Consider the following 15,350-nt stretch of genomic DNA (forward strand, 5'->3'; position numbering starts at 1 on the left):
ACTTAACGACTGAGCCTCCCAGGTGCCCCCTAACTAGAATTTAAATAAAAATTTGAAAAGAAGGTTTATAGCAACTCTACGTTCAATAATTCAATCTGCACTATTTTTCCAAAAGCTCACTTTGTTGTCCTCTGTCACATTTTGGTAATTCCTTCAGTATTTTATAAACTATTTCATATCATTATATTTGCTATGGTGATCTGTGATCAGCAATCTTTGATGTTACCCATGTAATTGTTCTGGGGCATCATGAATAGCACCCATACAAGATGGCAAACTTAATACCCTGGGTGTTCTGACTGCTTCAGTGAATGGCTGTTCTCCTATCTCTCTCTCTCTCCTTTGGCCTCCTCATTCCCTGAGATAGAACAACATTGAAATTAGACCAATTAATAACCCTACAATGGCCTGTAAATGTTCAAGTGTAAGGAAAAGTCATGTCTCTCACTTTAAATCAAAAGCTAGAAATGACTAAGCTTGGTGAGGAAGGCATGTCAAAAAGTTGAAGTAAGCTGAAAGGTTTCTTTCCCCAAACAGTTAGCCAGGTTGGGATGCAAAGGAAAAATTCTTGAAGGAAATTAAAAGTGCTATTCTAGTGAAAACACAAATGATAAGAATGTGAAAAAGCTTTATTGCTGATATGGAGAAAGTATTAGTGGTCTGGATAGAAGATCAGACAAGCCACAACATTCCCCTAAGCCAAAGCCTATTCTGGACCAAGGCCCTAACTCACTTCAATTCTATGGAGACTGACAGAGGTGAGGAAGCTGCACAAGAAAAGTCTAAAGCTAGCAGAGTTTGGTTCATGAGGTTTAAGGCAAGAAGCCATCTCCATAACATCAAGTGCAAGGAAGCAGCTGACATAGAAGCTTCAGCAAACTATCCAGAAGATCTAACTAAGATAATTCATGAAAGTGACTAAGTTGAACAACAGGTTTTCACTGTAGATGAAACAGCCTTCTATTGGAAAATGATGCTATCTAGGACTTCCATAGCTAGAGAGGAGAAGTCAATGCCTGGCTTCAAAGCTTCAAAGGACAGGTTGGCTCTCTCCTTAGGGGCTAATGCAGCTGGTGACTTGAGGTTGAAGTCAACGCTCATTTGCATTCCTAAAATCCTAGGGCCCTTAAGGATTATGCTAAATCTACTAAGCCTGTGCTCTATAAAAGGAACAACAAAGCCTGGATGACAGGATGTCTATTTATAACATGGTTTACTGAATATTTTAAGCTCACTGTTGAGACCTACCACTCAGAAAAAAGACTTCTTTCAAAATGTTACTGCTCATTGACAAGGCACCTGGTCACCCAAGAGGTCTGATGGAGATGTGCAATGAGATTAACATTGTTTTCATGCCTGCTAATACAACATCCATTCTGCAGCCCATGGATCAAGGAGTCCTTTAAACTTTCAAGTCTTATTATTTAAGAAATACATTCTGTGAGGCTGTAGCTGCCAAAGATAGTGATTGCTCTGATGGATCCGGGAAAGTAAACTGAAAACCTTCTGGAAAGGATTCACCATCAGATGCCATTAAGAAATTCATGACTCATGTGAAGAGGTCAAAATGTCAACATTAGCAAGAGTTTGGAACAAGTTGATTCCAGCTCTCATGGATGACTCTGAGAGGGTAAAGACTTTGGTGGGGAAAGTAACTGCAGATGTGGTGGAAATAGCAAGATAACTAGAATTAAAAGTGAAGTCTGAAGATATGAAGGAATTGCTGCAATCTCATGATAAAAAATGGGTGAGGGGTTGCTGCTTATGGATGAGCAAAGATATTTTTTTGAGATGGCACCTATTCCTGGTGAAGATGTGATGAAGATGGATGAAATGACAGCAAAGGATTTGGTATACTACCTAAACTTAGTTGATAAAGCAGTGGCAAGATTTGAGAGGATTGACTCCAATTTTGGAAGTAGTTCTATTGTGCGTAAAATGCTGTCAAAGGACATCTCATGCTACAGAGAAATCGTTCATGAAATGAGTCATTTGATATGGCAAACTTCATTGTTGTCTTATTTTAAGAAATTGCCACAGCCACCACAACCTTCAGCAATGACCACTCCTATCTTACCAGTCAGCAGCCCACAACATGGAGGTAAGATTACAACTTGCTGAAAGCCTAAATGATGGTTGACATTTTTAGCAATAAAGTATCTTAATTAAGGTACATACATTGTTTTTTTAAGGCATAATTTCATTGCACACTTAATAGGCTATTGAATAGTGTAAACATAACTTTTCTATGCATTGGGAAACCAAAAAATTAATTTGACTTGCTTTATTATGTTACTTGCTTTATTGTGGTAGTCTGGAACAGAGCCCATAATATCTGTAAGTTATGCCTGTGTGGAGTTGTAAATATTTTTCATATATTCTAGATACAAGTCCTATAAGTCCCCTTGATTTGTAAATATCTTCTTCCATTTTGTAGGTATCTTTTGAGACACAAAAGTTTTAAATTTTAATCAAGTCTAATTTACATGTTTTTTTCTTTTGTGGCTTTGGGGCATAGCTTCTTTGTCTGAAATAAACCTCTTGAAGGCCAGTTATCTCTACAGAGATGATAGTAAGATTTTTGAAATGTGGTGTTGAATATGAAAGCACTTTTTAATTTTTTAGCTTAGAGGTTATGGTTATTTTGGAAATAGAATGTTTTACTACATTATTGTCACAAAGTGATAGCCTCTTTCTACTAAATATTAGACCCAGATACATTGAAGGGATCTTTTATGAAAAACTTTTATGACAACATATGAGCATTAATGTTAGAATATTTCTGCCAAATTATCATGCGGGAAAATAGTGGCTATGGTATACATTATTGGGCAGAGTTACAGGTTCTTTTTTTTTGAAATATTTATAAATTTATTTAAAAATGCATTTATTAGTTGGCATAAATAGCATATTTCATGAAAAAAAACTATTTCCCAAAACAAACAAAAAATGAAGAAGAGTAACATATACACTTTTGCACATCTCTTTAATGTCCAGCCTCATAGGACACAGCTGGATTCTTTTTTTTTTATTATGTTATGTTAATCACCGTACATTACATCATTAGTTTTTGATGTAGTGTTCCATGATTCATTGTTTGCGTATAACACTCAGTGCACAGCTGGATTCTTAATCAGCTTCTGCATTCAGTCAAATGCTATGCATTTTTTGGACTGAAGTATATGAAGAAAATTAACCCTTACAAAAATACGTAGTTGGAAAGAGGGAATATTTTAATAGCCTTTTCAGATATTTGTGGATTTTCTTATTTGATGCTATGTCAAAACTCAACAAGAGGTAGTTACTGAAAGGGAAGTTGCAGTAAGGAATCGGAAACAATCTCAGTGAACTTTGCATAGTCTATGACATTAAACTCTGTTGGTGTTTCTTGTGTACTCTGAATGGATCTTTTAACATGAGTGATTTTGTAACATTATGGTCATTTGGAAGATACTGGTTCACTGAGCTACACAGATGTTCAAAGTGTTGACACATTTTATTATACAATATCAAAAAATAATATTTGTTAATATCACCACTGATCTCATCAGAAAAGACTTTTGGAAAATGTCAAGATCACATACATGATGCAAGTTTTCTAAAATTCTAATTTTCACTTGAAAACCTAAGTGACAGCTTACTTTATTAATTTTTGAGAAAAAATTTGCAAATACTCAAGTCTAAATAACCATGTTTTGTCTGTTAATAGATTTTTCAAGTAAAAATGGAGCTGCTTTTTTGTTTGTTTTCCTTTTCTTTCTTTTTAAAAATTTTTATTTTATTTTTAAAATTTATTTTATTTTATTTATTTTAAAGATTTTATTTATTTATTTGACAGAGAGAGAGACAGCTAGAGAGTGAACACAAGCAGGGGGAGTGTGAGAGGGAAAAGCAGGCTTCCCACCAAGCAGGGAGCCCGATGTGGGGCTCGATTCCAGGACCCCAGGACCATGACCTGAGCCAAAGGCAGATGCTTAATGACTGAACCACGCAGGCACCTCATAAAATTTTTATTTTATTTTTTTTATTTTTATTTTTTTTAAAGATTTTATTTATTTGCGAGAGAGAGAATGAGAGACAGAGAGCATGAGAGGGAGGAGGGTCAGAGGGAGAAGCAGACTCCCTGCTGAGCAGGGAGCCCGATGTGGGACTCGATCCCGGGACTCCAGGATCATGACCTGAGCCGAAGGCAGTCGCTTAACCAACTGAGCCACCCAGACGCCCAATTTTTATTTTATTTTAATTCAATTAATAAATATACCGTGTATTATTAGTTTTAGAGGTAGAGTTCAGGGATTCATCAGTTGCATATAACACCCAGTGCTCATTACATCCCATGCCATCCTTAATGCCCATTACCCAGTTACCCCATCCCCTCACCCACCTCCCCTCCAGCAACCCTCACTTTGTTTCCTCTAGTTAAGTGTCTCTTATGGTTTGTCTCCCTCTCTGATTTCATCTTATTTTATTTTTCCATTCCCTTCCCCTATGGTCCTCTGTTTTGTTTCTTAAATTCCACATATGAGTGAAATCATATGATAATTGTCTTTCTCTGATTGACTTATTTCACTTAGCATAATACCCTCTAGTTCCATCCACCTCGTTGCAAATGGTAAGATTTTGGTATTTTATGGGTGAGTAATATTCCATTGTATATATATGCCACATCTTCTTTATCCATTCATCTGTGGACAGCTTTAAACTCAAAGCACACAAGTGCTTTATGCATATTTCCCATTATATCACTCCAAATATTTAAAAAGTATACTCTAGGGTGATTTAATAAGATTAATAATTTTACTGCTTAATAAAGGACATTCTTTTTTTTTTTTGTTATTAACATATAATGTATTATTTGTTTCAGGGGTACAGGTCTGTGATTCATCAATCTTACACAATTTACAGTGCTCACCATAGCACATACCCTCCCCAATGTCCATCACCCAGCCACCCCATCCCTCCCATCCCCCCTCCATTCCAGCAACCCTCAGTTTGTTTCTGAGATTGAGTCTCTTATGGTTTATCTCCATCTCTGGTTTCATTTTGTTTCATTTTTCCCTCCCTTCCCCTATGATCCTCTGCCTTGTTTCTCAAATTCCACATATCAGTGAGATCATATGATAATTGTCTTTCTCTGATTGACTTATTTCACTTAGCATAATACCCTCTAGTTCCATCCATGTCATTGCAAGTGGTAAGATTTCATCTTTCTGATGGCTGCGTAATAGTCCATTGTATATATATACACCACATCTTCTTTATCCATTCATCTGTTGATGGACATCTAGGCTCTTTCCATAATTTGGCTATTGTGGACTGAGCAGAGTTACAGTTTCTATCTGTTAATTTTACCTGATCCTTGGGGAGTGGGTCCAGGGCCCTGTGAATGGGGAAGAAAGCTTTCTTGGGTTATTAGGAGACTATTTTTGAGAAGCATTCAGGAAAGCATTCAGGAAGTCAGTTTTCCTTTTCTGAATTGACCAATGAGAGTAAGGTAAAGCAAACTTTGAAAACCTTTGGAGGAAAAGAAAACCATAAACTATTGTCAGCTCTGGACAGCCAAGAGCTCTCCTGGCAGAGAAATAGGCCTGCTCTGGGGCAGGAGACACAGGTGTGCCTGGGACCCCTGTCTGGGGTGTTGTTCCTTTTCTCCATCTGCAAAACCAAAGTTACCATGTTTGGTAATTGTGGCTATAAATCAAACTGTTGAACAAATTAGGCCACCCCAAATTTTCTCGATCCACTAATATCAGAGATCATTTTTTGGACTTGGTTACTGAAATTGAAAAGTGAAAAAAATAAATGAGTTCAAATTTTTGAGTAAAGGTTCCATCTTATCCATCTGTTATGGGCTGAATTGTGACCCTCCAAACTCATATGTGGAAGCGCTAATCCCCAGCATCTCAAAAAGTGACTATATTCGGATTAAGGTCTTTAAAGAGGTAATTAAAGTGAGAATGAGGTCATTGGGGTGGGTCCTAATCCAATATGATTTATGTTCTTACAAGAAAAGGAAATTAGGATACAGACACACACAAAGGGAAGACCACATGAGGACACAGGGAGGTCATCTGCAAGTCAATGAGAAAGGTTTCAGAAGAGGCAACCCTGCCAACACCAGGATCTCAGACTTCTAGCCTCCAGAACCACGAGAAAATAAATTTATTTTGTTTAAGTCACCCAGTCCTTGGTAGTTGCTTTGACAGCACTAGCAAATTAATGCACCATTTATTTTCACCAACTTCTGTGAAAAGGATATTTTTTCCTCTTAGAAATGAGGAACATATACAGTATAGAGAATGAAAATTAGCTCATATGGATGTGACAACTACTTACTGCCTCAAGCAAAGCTATTTATCTTTCTAGCTAACATTTGGGTAGTATTTATAAAGTGCTTTTATTTTTATCTTCACAGTCAATCATTAAAAGCAAGTGAGATAGTTATTATTATTAGCTATAGCTTGCACAGGGGGAAGCTGAACAACTTTCCTAAGAAATTCAGCTGGTAAGTAGTAGAGAAAGGGCTTGCACCCAGTTCTTTGGACTTGAACCCTCTTTTCCCTCAGGTCAAAACTGTATTCCTGGAAGTTATGGTTGGTTATGTTTCTGGGAAAGGCACTATAAGTTGAAATGATGTAAGTCTAATCTAATTTATATTATATGTATATATATTTTAATATTTATTTATATTATAATGGATGTTATAATATAGATAGAAAATCAAGTACTTGATTTTCAAATTATTACAAAAAGAATAAAAATACCATACGTGATCAAGTCTAAGTTATGTACCTAGACAGTATACAATGAAAATAGGAATATAATATCTGCTCTTATAAAACTTAATTTCATTTTTAATATAATCCCAGGGGAAGGCCTGTGCAGAATGGGATGAAAGGCCAGAGGTTTTGTGGATACAGCTGGAGATTCCTGGTTTCCAGAGGTTTTGCTTGAGGCTGAGAGCTGCAAAGACCCATGAGAGAGATGCTATAAGGGGTAGGAATGGTCACCTGAGTATGTCACTTGGACATTGTATCTTCTCATCAGGGCTCTTCAGGGGACAGGTGTGATGGCTGGGGTGTCTTTGTGGGCTGTTGTAGCATTGTGGGCAGTATTCCATGTGGGAATTTATGGTTGAACTCTTGATTGTAGAGGGAAGTCTTATCTGTCCTTTGCTCTCAGAGTTAGCCAAAGGATCAGTAGCAGACCCAGGCTGCTTTGCTATAGAAAGCTGTTTCTCCCTTCTAGAAAACTAGTGCTTTGCTAGTTAGCAGAAAAAAAAATGGCAGGGCTCAGGAAGGAGCTTATGTATGCAGTGAGAACCCTCTGAATGAGGATGAAACATCCAACCCCAAACCAAAGCCTCCCTAAAAAAACCTGCTCCTGCTTTGCAGAGAAGACAGGTAAAGAGGCATAATCAGTGAACTGTTTTCCTGTAGCCCGGATGGCCAGGGTCCCACCCAAAGCTGCCCATGGCTGCCTAGTTTCCTAGTTTACTCACAACAGTGAGTAGTAGCTTGTTTTCCCTCTTTCAAGATGACTTGGATATGACATTTAGAGCATCAGTGTAGGAAGTCTTTGGCCATCTGTGTCTAGTGTTCATAAAGCAGGAAGTATTGTTTTGTTTTGTTTTTGAGAAAGACCTTGTCCTGAGTCTGCAGCTGGAAGAAGGATGGTCATTGTTATTTTTAGAGGGTCGATGAGTGTGTAGGTGTATATGTCGACCATGGCCCAAGTCGGGATCTGCAAATGGCTTCCCATTATGGTGAGCAATTTTTCCATGGAGATCCAGCATTCCTTTGGGCCCTGTAATGAGGAATATAAGCTTAATGCCCATTTAGAAAATGTGATCAGATGGAAAGATGATTTGTCATGTCGCCTTTTCTCTGTCTTGCTGAGAAATCTTAAAACAGTCAAGCTAGAAGAGAAACATGGGACTTGGTGACAAGGAGCTCACTCAGTCACAGTCTTCACTATTTTTTTACTCCATCTTAAATATAAACAAAACCAAAAAACAAAACAACAAATAAAAACTCTTAAAAATAGGTACAGACTACTTTAAAGCTACTTGGTAATTTTTCTAAGTTTTCCCCTCCTCTCCTCTTACATATGCTCCATCTTTTCTTTCTTTTCTTTCTTTCTTTCTTCTCTTTTTCTTTCTTTCTTTCTTTCTTCTCTTTTTCTTTCTTTCTTTCTTTCTGTCTTTCTTCTTTCTTTCTTTCTTCTTTCTTTCCTTCTTTCTTTCTTTCTTCCTTTCTTCCTTCCTTCCTTCCTTTTCTTCTTTCTTTCTTTTTCTTTCTTTCTTTCTTTCTTTCTTTCTTTCTTTCTTTCTTTCTTTTCTTTTCTTTCTTTCTTCTCTATCATCTATTTAATCTATCTATCACCTATTTTTCCATCTGCCCAAATTTCAGAGGGAACCAGAGAGGCATGGATGTCCCACACCCCCACATTTTCAGTGGAAAACTTGTCTCTTGCTTGCTGTGAAAATCTCACTGCATTGACTTTTTGACAGATCTTTGGGCTTGAGACAAGTAGCCCAGTTGGATCTTATTTTCTGTAGCCCTGATGGAAAAAGGAGGTGGATCCTAAAAATGAGGAAAGAATATGAGATTTTTCTGTGAGAGATGTCTTGTGAGATTGTTCAATTCAACTCCAGCTTCTGTATGGAAAATGAGACCAGACTACCCCTAATAGGAGAGTACCCATTGTTTTATCCTCAAAATTTCCCAAAGAAGGTGATCTCCAGTGGTGTTGCAGCTTTTCCTTTTCTGAGGTTCAGATTTAGTATGTTTTGTCTGTTTGCTTTTTAATGCTGACAAGCCAGGAAGAGGTGTCATACTGAATTGAGCTTCTAATGATAACAAACCAGATTGTCATTCCCATTTTAAGCTCTTTCTCTGGTTTAGATATGATGTTTCAGGAAATGAATATTTAGTTAGCAGGAGAGTTTAACTAAAGACTAATGTTTGGTCTTTTTGATTTAATAATTTGATTGCCAGTGAAATTGTCTTTTCCCTGCATCTTATTCTCAGTGGATAGCCTGGTACACTTGACTGTCAGAAACATTAATAGGTCCACAGTCTGAGACTGGATTCTCATGAGAAAAAGTGCAGGAGAGACAGGAAATGGGACCTTGGGAGTCTGTTCTCATGACATGGAATCAGTGGAAACAATGGGATGGGTCCACTCTTTTTCAAATGTTCAGTTGACTTTCTTCTTTGATGATCTTTCTTTCTCCTGACCCTTCCATTCACCCCAATCCTCTCCTAGGGATGGGAAGCAGGATATTTTCACAAAGCCTTTGTTCCTGTGAGGAACCCATGATCCTTCTCTAGCCAAACTCTCACTTCCCAATCTATCTACTCAGGTGCCCTATGGACTTCCTGCAGGAATATCTCTGGATAGCTGAGGCTTTCCTACCATATTGTATTCAAAAGGTATGATGAAAAATCCTATAAAGTTCTAAATTGCTGTTAAAAATATCATAACATATTATTATATGTAATATAATTAATATTATAATAATATTAAATACCACTTGAAATATCAATTAAATTAAATTATCAATATCAATTAAGATGTCAGTGAGGACCTCACCTGAACTGTTAAAGGAAGGTAACACTCTGGGGGCAGAAGCTATAAGGTGGGTTGACTGTGCTCTGGTGGGTTTGGAGGAGATGCTCAGCAACCAGAGAATTCATAGTGTGAATGGGAGCTGCACCCACCACAGAGAGCCGGCTGAGTAGGGAATTCAAGGATGTGATCATTGTTAACTTGCATGGTGAGAGGCTTCTCTAGCTGATAGGGCAGCTTTTTATTGCTTTTCAATCTCCCAACATCACCTGGTTCCTGCAGAGTGAATAGGGCTATTCATTCGTGGTGACTAACTAGTCAAGATGGACTCAAAGGGGATAGCTTATTTCATTCAGTGTCCAAACTTATAGGCAGTTGTTCTCAGTATCCTAAGCTTCAATTCTTGACCTTCCAAGCACATTTTCTCAGTGGTTAACACTTTTTAGCTTAACAATTCCCTATTAAAGAAACCCCATTTTTCTCTACTTCATTCATTGTGAGGCCTTTTTTGTAACATTATTTCAACACCACCCTCAAAGAAACAAATGACTCCTCAGCTTCCATCCCTCTCTTCAGGGATAGCCATATTTCTCTGACTTTCTTCAGCACAGGCCATAAATTACAGTGGGTTTGAAAGGCCACATTCAGGTGCTATCAGCATGCTTTGCTAAACTGATATTGTTGTGTAACAATGCTCTAAATATAAAGCTTCTTCTAGCTTAATCTTAATTGGTTTATACACAGTAGTTCAGGGGAAATAAATCCCCCTCAGTCTCTGACTTAGAATGCAACTTCTGATGGTTGGAAATAAAGATGTTTGCCCTTCCCTACCCTGAGAATACCCTTCTTGTCCAAGTGTCTTTGTAATCAGTATCTGATAAGTAGAGGGATTTTAGAGTGTTCAGAATACAGTTGAAAATTTGAGAATCTACAAAGATAGGTTTGCAAACACCACTTAACTTGGACTCAGACAAGATGAAGAGAATTGTCTATATTGCTTATCTTCTCTCTCCTACCTGCTCATCCCCTATAATTTAATTTCACAAACCAGTTTTAGAGGGGAAGCTGCAGGTTATCCAGAGGCCCCACACTTGGGCATTGTGGGCTTTTTATTTTTATGGTCTTAATATGACACACAAGAACATGCGACTTGTGCAATTTAGGAAACTCAATAGCAGATTTTCAGAGAGTTTCCTAACTCTTTTGAGAAGGAAGTTATCATCACTTGGGTTGATGGAAAAACTAAAGCAAATCGAGGTAAACTTCCCTACAGCAAAGCAAGATTATTCTTCTGCTCAAATGCTCCATGCACACTTTAAAATTGGAAAAGAGCCATAGGAAAACCAGTGTACATCTTAGCACTGCTTGCTAATTGCAACTCAGATCTAATCACACTGTAAGAATGTGCTTGCTGATATTCACAGTCCTTGTTGAGCTATATGTTCAAGGCAAAGTTTGCTCAACTAGATAAACTGGTTGGCCATAGAACAAGATACTCTTGCTAATTGGTTTTAGGTTTATAACTGAATTTATAACTCCCAGATTATTGCTATAAGAATATCACTAATGGTTATGAGTGGCTTTATTGCTTGTAAAACCGTATCAATGGGACTACAGGTGCAGACCAAGTAAACCTGCGTGCCATTGTCACAGGCAAGAGATAAACTTTGAAGAAACACTTGATGAAAGAATGTTCTCTGAAGCAAATTCAATCTCTCCTCTTCTGTTTTTCTTTATGCCTTTTCCCACCCCAAGCTTAAAAAGAGAGAGAGAAAAGAAAGGAAATATCCCAAAATATACTGACTATGCAATTCTACAAAAGCAAAAATATTTTACATTCCAGTAGGAAAAAACTAAGAAGCTTTCAGGATAATGGAAATTTCATATAGACATTGATTTAAAATTTTTCCCCTAAACTTTTCTTTAGAGAATCTAAAGAAAGGATTTCTCACTTTTCCCAGTGGATCTATTCTACTCACCAAGGCAGATGCCATTGCTGACACAAAACTATTCTAGAAGGAACGATGTCATGATGATGGGACTGGCAGAACTGACAATGGGAATGTGTCATGTTGCAGAAATGTCTAGGAGAGTCTTGAAGTGTCCTTCAGATGCCTACTTCAGCCCTTGGCAAGTGTGGAAGAAGTTGTTCAAGCTGGGTCTGTTTTGATGACCTGATGAAGTAGGGTTGGACAAAGTATTGTACTCAAAAGTTCACTTTAGGTGATCATGGGATCTTAAACATAGAGCCAAATTCAGGCCATGAATTCTTAAAACATTTTGTCCTAAGGAAGTCATCTAGATGTAGGATGACCAACTGTCCCAGTTTGCTCTGGCCTGAGGGATTTTCAAGGGACGAGGGACTTCCAGTGCTAAAACGGGAATAGTTCCAGGCAAATTGGGGTGAGTTGGTTATTCTAAAAAGTCACTCACACTGCTTACAATAAACCTTTCAGATTATAAAAGAAAGCAGTGAGTTAATTCTCATGGAGGGTTCACAGAAGATAAGAATATGTTTGTGAGAAACACTAGGCCAGAATTTGGTCATGTCCATATATTTTAGGCAAACACACTTACTTTTTCTGTCCCTAACTCATTCATTCATTCATTCATTCATTCATTCCAACACTGTCTATTTAGGTCCCACTGTGGGCTAGGTGCTTTGCTCAATTATGGAGTTACAGTGGTACACAGAGCAGTTAGGGCCTGGCCATCACTGAGCTCTGGATAACCACCAAGCCCCTTGGGGAAATGGTCATCTTTCTGAGCCTTGTTTTGATTTATTTTCACACATACAATTTTCTTAAACAACTGGACTTAGCAAGATTATTTACTCATTTTTGCTTGTTTCTTTGTTTTTTGGACTGTCTTCATCTAGAGGAGAGAGTGATTTATTTTGCCAAAGAAAACCAAGAAAGGCATTATCTATCCTGGCCAGACAATGGATTAATGGCCAGAAGGTGTGGGTTTTAGCTCCTTCTGTGGATATCATATCTCTGACTCATTGTTCTATCATTAATATGGGAGAAATAATACATGGCCTTTTTCTCTTAGCGATACAGTGGATTTTTTAAAAAGAAGCATTCATGAAAGTGCATAATATACTATATAAGTGCTCTCAAAAGTACTGTACATGTGCAGCCATTAAGATTTCATGGAAAGGATAGTATATAAACTAGATGTTAAAGAATAGGTAAGATTTTGTTAAAGATTATTTCTTATTAGAATGAGAATTTTGGAATGCTTACTTTAGGTATTACAGAAATATAAAAATGAAATAGTGTTGTCACCAAACACACCTGGTGTGAGGGCACTTTTCACTAGTTGTATTGTTACTCAGACAGAAAGCCTCGACCAGGATTTGTGGTTATCACCTCCATAGTATAGCTGGTAGCCATCCCAGAGTGGATACACGTGGGTTGTGACTTTTGCCCTCTGCTGCCCCAAGATGCTTTGCCTCCATGGGGCCCTCATGGCCATCCAGTTAACTAATCTGGAGCCTCTAATTCTGGGCTTCCAAGGACAGGACAGAGAGATCCAAGACAAGACAAGCAGGAACATTCAAACCAATGCATGGGGTCACTGAGTGAAGTGTGTGGCAACATCTGGGCTTGGGCAAGAGCTGCCTCCCCCCAGCCTCTGCAAGATTAATGGGAGAGTGGGCATTAAGCAAGGGTTAAAGATTGCCTCCAGCTCAGAAGGCTCTGCTCCAGCACCATTAATCTTTTCCCTTATGAACATTTGTGGATGTAATTTGCAAATTAAAAAAAACTCCTAATGAAGTAGTCATCTTTTATTATGGTCTAAACAACTACTACCCCAAGTTCCAACAGAAAAAGGGTTTCCTTCCATTTCACCAGAGATTAATTCAGTAGTAAAGAGTGGGGATTTGATTAAGAGAACCAGAAACAACTACAATGTTCTGAGGCTAAGGATGTAGTGTGGCACCTCAGAGGCCCAGCAAAGATGGGCTCACCAATCACTGCTCACCCTTGGAAGATAGTAATGTTTGCCCCCACTCACCATGGTTTGTGGGGGAGAGAGGAATTCTGATGTGAAAAAGTCTAAGTCAGACTGTAGGAGAACAATCAAGTATTGGGTTTTCTCTTTCCTTCCACATTTCCTTCTATATTCATAATTATTTCAATTGAATGCCATGAATCTCTGAGATTCTCTGTAAATTTAAAAATCCGTAAATTGTTAAGTCACATACTACAGTGAACAAAACATGAGGATATATGTATATATTCAGGCATTACTACATGCAACACTTTTTAGAGATGAGATTCTTCATCAGGTAGAAAACGTGACTTTTTTTTTAGTGGCTTTTATGTCTTTATTTAAAAAAATTAAAATGTACAGCTGAGTTTCAAGAATAAAACAAAGATATCCCTGTGCCCTCTACTCTATGCATTGTTAACATTTTGTTTTATATACTCTGTAGTTTGCTTTCTTTCACAATATAATTATATATTACATTTTTCCTGAACAATTTGTGAGCTAGTTGAAGACATCATGTCCCTTCATTCTTTTGTTTTAACTTTTGACTTATTATGGTTTTCTTTTTATTTATTTATTTTTAAAATTTAAATTCAATTAATTAACATACAATGTATTATTTGTTTCAGGGGTACAGGTCTGTGATTCATCAATCTTACATAACACCCAGCATTCACCACAACACATACCCTCCCCAATGTCCATCACCCAGTCACCCCAGGCCCCCACCCCCCTCCCCTCTAATCACATGTTCTACCTTAGCAGAGGGAACCCTTTTTTTTTTTTTATTATGTTCAATTAGCCACTGTATGGTACATCATTAGTTTTTGATGTAGTGTTCAGTGTTTCATTAGTTATGTATAACACCCAGTGCTTATCACAACACATGCCCTCCTTAATACCCATCACCCTGTTATCTCTCCCCCAAACCCCTCCCCTCTGAAACCCTCAGTTTGTTTTCCAGGGTCCATAGTCTCTCATGGTTCATCTCCCTCTCTGATTTCTTCCCCTTCAGATTTCCCTCCCCTCCCCTATGATTCTTCATGCTATTGCTTATGTTCCACATAGGAGTGAAACCATATGATAATTGTCTTTCTCTGCTTGACTTACTTCATTAGCATAATCCCCTCCAGTTCCATCCATGTTGATGCAAATGGTGGGTATTCATCCTTTCTGAAGGCTGAGTAATATTCTATTGTATATATGGACCACATCTTCTTTATCCATTCATCTGTTGAAGGGCATCTCGGCTTCTTCCACTCTGGCTACTGTGGACATTGCTGCTATGAACATTGGGGTGCATGTGCCGCTTCATTTCACTACATCTGTACCTTTGGGGCAAACATCTAGTAGTGCAAATTGCTGGATCATAAGCTAGCTCTATTTTTAACTTCTTGAGGAATCTTCATACTGTTTTCCAGAGTGGCTTTATCAGCTTACACTCCCACCCACAGTGTAAGAGGATTCCCCTTTCTCCACATCCTCGCCAACATTTGCTGTTTCCTGTTTTGTTACTTTTTGCCATTCTAATTGGTGTAAGGTGGTATCTCATTGTGGTTTTGATTTGTATTTCCCTGATGGCTCGTGATGTTGAGCATTTTTTCATGTGTCTGTTAGCCATTTGTATGTCTTATTTGGAGAAGTGTCTGTTCATGTCTTCTGCCCATTTTTTGACTGGGTTATATGAACCTTCTATCTAAATCTATGGTTTTCTTTTGTACTTTAATTTCTATTTTATAAAAAGATTTTATTTATTTAATTGCAGAGAGAAAAAGAGA

At 37.8% G+C, this 15,350-nt stretch overlaps 1 pseudogene; it reads left to right on the top strand.

The window, feature by feature from the left end:
- The first annotated feature begins 403 nt into the window (after positions 1 to 403).
- LOC116644879 lies at positions 404 to 2,105 on the top strand (annotated as a pseudogene).
- The last annotated feature ends 13,245 nt before the right edge of the window (positions 2,106 to 15,350 follow it).

The sequence above is a fragment of the Phoca vitulina genome, unplaced genomic scaffold (assembly GCF_004348235.1).
Source record: "Phoca vitulina isolate PV1807 unplaced genomic scaffold, GSC_HSeal_1.0 scaffold31, whole genome shotgun sequence".
Lineage (NCBI taxonomy): Eukaryota > Metazoa > Chordata > Mammalia > Carnivora > Phocidae > Phoca > Phoca vitulina.